Here is a 5,663-nt window from a genome sequence, read left to right as displayed (position 1 = left end):
CATTACTGAGATCAAACCTGCTTTCCTGTTCCTTGTTAAACAGTGTTGAGACCACAGAAAGATTAGTTAGCTGTTTGCTCAAGGACAGTCCTGCTCCTGAAAGGTAATGCTGTGAAAAATTAATACAGCCACTTGTCACAGCTTTCATCAAGGTCATTACTCTTCTATATCCAGCAAACCAAAGCTTTGAAAATCGCAGAATACATTTTATTTAGCTAACACCCATCATGAGTTTTATACATGTCATGGTCATTGTTCCTTTATCCTCAATATTGATCAGAGATCTGCCAGTCAGAAAACTGAGGTGTAGTGGACTGTAAGCCTTGATTTTCATCTTCAGCTGACGAGAGCATGAACTTACTTCCCACCTCTGCTGTGACCATGATATAAACAAGGATATATGATATATCCAATGGAGCCAACAACTTTGCAGAATATAGGACAAGGGGATTTCTTCCACAAACTAGAATCAAAATCTAATAAATGAACTTCTTTTAAAGGCCAGAGTCTTCAGCATACCTACTGTTAGAAGTTATCAGGGGCTGGACCAGAAGCAAGTCTCTTACTACTCCACTTTGATCACAGAAGGTTTTAGATAACTGTAGTCAACCATTATGTAGCAAGTGTGTGGCAGCTGTGATATATTTTTGGATGAAGATCCCTGTTATGGTTTTCTTTTTAGTTCTCTTTAGTTCTTTTTAAATAGTTTAGATTATCATACAACATGAGAATATATCCCATTCTGCAAAGGAATATGCTCCACTCCTGAGAGATGGGGAACATGGAGTTACACACTGCTTCTGTATTCGTCCTTAGAAGAGATACGAAAACTCAACTCCTAGTCCTCCGTCTGAAAGAGGATCAGAAGCTTGGTTTGTGGACATAGAAGAGTAATGACCTTGGTTTCCCTACTACTTTTGCAATCCATACAAAGTTCACATCTCTGCTCACTTAAATATTTGTGTATCCTTTTGCATGTGCTAAACAGGGAATTTTATTATAGGTGCTGATTGGCTATGCTATTTGTGCTACTAGATACTGGGTAGTATTATCAGAACCCCTAGGTTAAGGGCTCCATTGGTATGACTGTCCCTACCTCAAATTCTTGTCACAAGCCTCAGAACTAACCTACACTCTGGTACACGGATTATGAATCATGAACACCAGGACCCAGTTATAGAGTTCAATTGTTTTGCTAGAGGATCTCACGTAAATCAGGGATACTTTATTTTTGTCTGTCATCTCCATCTCCGTCCCGCAGAAAGGAGCAACACTACGACAGTTTATTCTCAGAGCAGCTTATTCAGGAGCCTTTCTTTCTGCATGCAAACAGCAACCTCTCTTTTCTTTTCTTCCCTTCCTTCTCCCCCCAGCGCCCGAGCACAATCCCTTATATCCTCCCTCAACTCCGCCTCCTCAGTCCAGACCGCATAATCTCAGTTCATAGGTCCACGTCACATGGCCTGATCTTGCATCATGGTGCGCTTGCGCAGCTCTCACAATGGACGTGGCTAGTTTCAGGTGTGTGAGGAAGTCAGGTGCTAGTCATGAGACTTAGCTGCAGTCCCGGACGCCATCTTGGGACTGCCGCCACACCCACTCCCCACATTTGTCTATTTATTTAAAAAAAGAAAAACAAAACAAATAAACGAAAAACACTGTACACTGCCCCTAAAGGGATTGCAAAGGTGGTTGCTGTGTCACATGTGTGTCATAGGTAGCAGAGAAGAGAGAGGCTATGTCTACGTTTAGTGTTCTGACAAACAAACATCTGAATGATTAGTAGCCTAACACTCCCTGAAAAAAGTGAGTCAGAGACCACCATCAGTCCAGCACAATACAGGGCTGGGATGGGAAGACCATGCCTGAGATGACCCCTGACCAATGCCATATTACAAGAACTGGGCACACACAGAGACCTTTCTTTAGAAGACCCTAGATACTCAGAGACCACGGGTAGTACTAAGACTAGCAAGTGGTGGAGAAATGGAGGAAAAAGAGAAACAGAAGGATATGGGCACAAAGAAGAGATGTAGAACTGGAGACCTGATAGTGAAGAACAGCCTGATGCAATGCCTCCTCAGACTATGGTAGATCTTGGTCTATGTTGCAACTAGGTGCCACAGTTAAGCTGACTGATGGCTGGGATGTAATTGAGCTGGTCCTGTGGGTGAGAGTGTGGAAGACTCTACTACTCATTGGCTGCATAGCAGTATAGGCAAGGGAAAGATGACATCCCGACCCTCATGCCTTGCCACCTATGGAAGGTGTGAGAGGTCGCCCTGGAAACATGAGAACAGGAGAGCTGCCTCTGCCCATCTCCTGCTTTAGCACTTGAGAGAGCAGGCCCTAGACATGAGGTTTGCAGATAAGCCAGCTCTGAGGGCATGAGCAACGGGAGTCAGCTCTGCCTCTTGTCTTCTGTGCAATGGTGTGAATGAAGGAAAGACATCTTCCCCTCTTCCCTTGTACTTCACCACCTATGCCAGATAGGGGAGCCAGGAGTCAAGAGAGTGGGAGAACTGGCAATGTCTGCCACTGGCTGCAACTTGGGAGAGCAGACACTGTACATAGCATGGGCAGATTAGAACTGATCCTCATTTTGGAGGTTGCTGGTGAGATGACCCTAAGGACATGAGAGTTGGACATCCTGGTGTCAGACTAACTCCACTACAGCCCAGATCCAGAGCTTTCAATTGACCCACCCCAACATCTATACCATAGATGAATCTATGGGGTGCATGAAGGGGCTAGTCCTACAGATCCAAAACTACAGTGAGATTCCAGCATTGGCAGAATTTGAAGCCAGAGGCCACATACAAGACCAATGACTCATTGCAGTGAACATTTGTAGGCATAAAGTGTGGACAAAAGGATATCCTGTGGGACACTGTGACACACTCCAGTTTCCACAATGAGATTCATTTCCCTCTGTTGGAAGTTAGGTTGCAAAGGTAGAGGAGGAGATAAGTAGAATTGGATGCATGAAATTCAATTCACATAGAAACAATAAAACGTATTTTTAAAGACACTAGACAAATAGTCAGATGAAGAAATACATAGCTTATGAGGGAGATATCTCATAAGGTAAACTGCTTGCCACACATGCATGAAGACCCGAGTTTACATTTTCAACTTAAGCATAAAAGCTAGCACAGTTGTATACATCTGTGAATTAACAAAAGCTAGCAGGATGGTATATGTCTGTAGTTTCAGTGCTGGGAACAAGGAGCTAAGAGTGAAGATAAGCAGATCGCAGTGGCTTGCTGGTCAGCCAGTTTATCTGAGAGAGAAAAATTAGAGTTTCAATGGACCCTGTGTCACAAAATAAGGAGAAAAGCAAGTTTATACACCTAGTACACACACACACACACACACACACACACACACACACACGCACCACGCACGCACGCACGCACGCACGCACGCATGCACCACACATACAATTAAGATGCATAGTTGTTCTAAACTTCCACGCTCTCTTTGAACCAACCTCCCCCCAAGGCCTCTCTATGTGTTCAACATTCTGGAAGCTCCCTAGACCCAGTCCTTCTGGGGTTTACGGTTTCATTGTGTAGGCTTGACTGATTGAACTATGCTTATCACCTCAACTTTCAACCCCTCTACTATCCCTGGAGATCAAGAGATGTGGAATGGAAAAGCCAACATCCTAATCACATTACGGGGTCTCCGAGCATCCAGATCCTATGACAGTATCCAAGAGGATGCTGAGACCTGCCTCATTAAAACAAAAGATATTTCTATCATTAAAGAGATTTCAGTGAATTTGGAAGCTCTGTGTTGCAAGCTTCTATCATTCAAGAAATTATAAAACTCTTTCCTATGCCAGAAACCAGAGTTGAAGACCAAACTTAGAGCAAAGGAACCTCCTAGCATCAAGCTACAAGGATGTAAAAAGCTTGACTTAGGAAATCAAGCCTAGATGAGATATAAATTTTTTATACTATCACACTATATTATGTAATATTAAAGTAAGGCATAAGGTCCTATTCCTCTGTTGAATAATATTGAAACTGAAGAAAAATAAATTTTTTAAATGATGTTGGGCCACAGAGATGGTTCAGTGGTTAAGAACATGTTCTGCTCTCACAGAGGACTCAAATATGTTTCCCAGAACCCATGACAGACAGCTCGCAGTAACCTGTGACTCCAGCTGCAGGGGATAGCTCTCCCTCCTCTGGCTTCTGAGGACATACACTCATGCACACATACCTTCAAATCCCAATACACATACTAATAATAAAAACCTTTTTAAAATAGGTACTTTTTCTGGAACATATTTGTTTCTGGAAGGTTATTATGAAACAACTATTTATAGGTATTCACACCTAGATAAAATCCAAAATAGCAGAGTGTGGTAAAGGCTGGCTGGCATACACCATACACATTTCTTTACTTCTGAGCTCATAGCTGGATCAGTCCTCTCAAACTCAGTAAAGCAAGCTGCGGAACATTTTTTTCCCAAAGAGTGCAGGCAGAACTGATGTGTGGCTGTACCACTGTACACTTCCTCTGGAAGATCCTCCACACTCTTCCATAGCTCAAATTAGAAAAACCACAATAATCCTGGAAAGCATTTGCAGGCAGAGATGGAATCTTAAGATGTGAGGAGTCTTGGTCCCAGCCAGAATCATTACTGGGAGAGCCAGAAATTCAAGCAGTATGGTTTTGTAAGCTATATGTCAGCATTGCTTCTGTTACACGATGGAGAATTTAGAAAATATTTGTTACAGCAGCTACTCCTGTCCAAATTAACTTCTGTCTGTGGCACTTTTAGATTCACAGACATCTAGATTGGTAAGCTTGGCCAGTGTGCTGAGCATTCTGAATGAGGAGACCGCAATGGCATAATCACTTCACTTACCACCCTTTTCAAGGAAGCTTCTGGATCCTAATGGGTACCAACTGTATCTTAGCTTTCTGTATGTATTCTACACAGTAAAGAACAATGTGACCATTCAATAATATCTGTTAAATGCTGTTTAATTTCCCAAGGTTCGCATCCAAACACAGGTATATTTCTAGCAGGCAGATGCCTTTAATACTTGTTTTCAGCAATGTTAATGCTTCACTGGAGTCCTATTTTGGAAAAAGGTAAGGAATTCTAATATATTGTCATCAAGCAAATTCTACCAAGAAAACAAGGATGCTCCAATGGCATGTCAGAATGGAGGGTCAGAATCCACAGAACCTTTGAGAAAAATCACAGTCCAAGAAAATGTAGAAATAGGGGCAGATTAAGAAAAGTACATTCTACCCTCCAATGCGCGCGCGCGCGCGCGCGCGCACACACACACACACACACACACATACACACACACATGCACAGACACACACACAGAGACACACAGAGACACACACACATACACACACACATACACACACACATACACACACACATGCACAGACACACACACAGAGACACACAGAGACACACACACAGAGACACACACACACACACACACACCATAAATGTGCTGGGAATTTCCCTGTTTGTGGCCACAGAAAATTCCATATAAAAGATGAACCAAAATCACCTAAGAGTACTCCGATGGTCTCGATCCCTTGTTCATTATTATATTTCCCATTACTTCATAAGCAATGAGTTTGTAGAAAATGAGACATATATAAAAGTACCAAGC

General features: G+C 42.6%; 1 non-coding gene across 1 annotated transcript; it reads left to right on the top strand.

Annotated features, from left to right (window-relative positions):
* The first annotated feature begins 1,664 nt into the window (after positions 1–1,664).
* Positions 1,665–1,795, top strand: LOC120101295 (small nucleolar RNA SNORA17). Its single transcript, XR_015679366.1, has one exon. It is a non-coding gene; the product is annotated as a small nucleolar RNA SNORA17 (small nucleolar RNA).
* The last annotated feature ends 3,868 nt before the right edge of the window (positions 1,796–5,663 follow it).

Source organism: Rattus norvegicus, chromosome 2 (genome assembly GCF_021556685.1).
Source record: "Rattus norvegicus strain SHRSP/BbbUtx chromosome 2, alternate assembly SHRSP_T2T, whole genome shotgun sequence".
Taxonomy (NCBI): Eukaryota; Metazoa; Chordata; class Mammalia; order Rodentia; family Muridae; genus Rattus; species Rattus norvegicus.
Note: the sequence above shows the minus strand (reverse complement) of the source record. Positions and strands in the feature narration are given on the sequence as shown.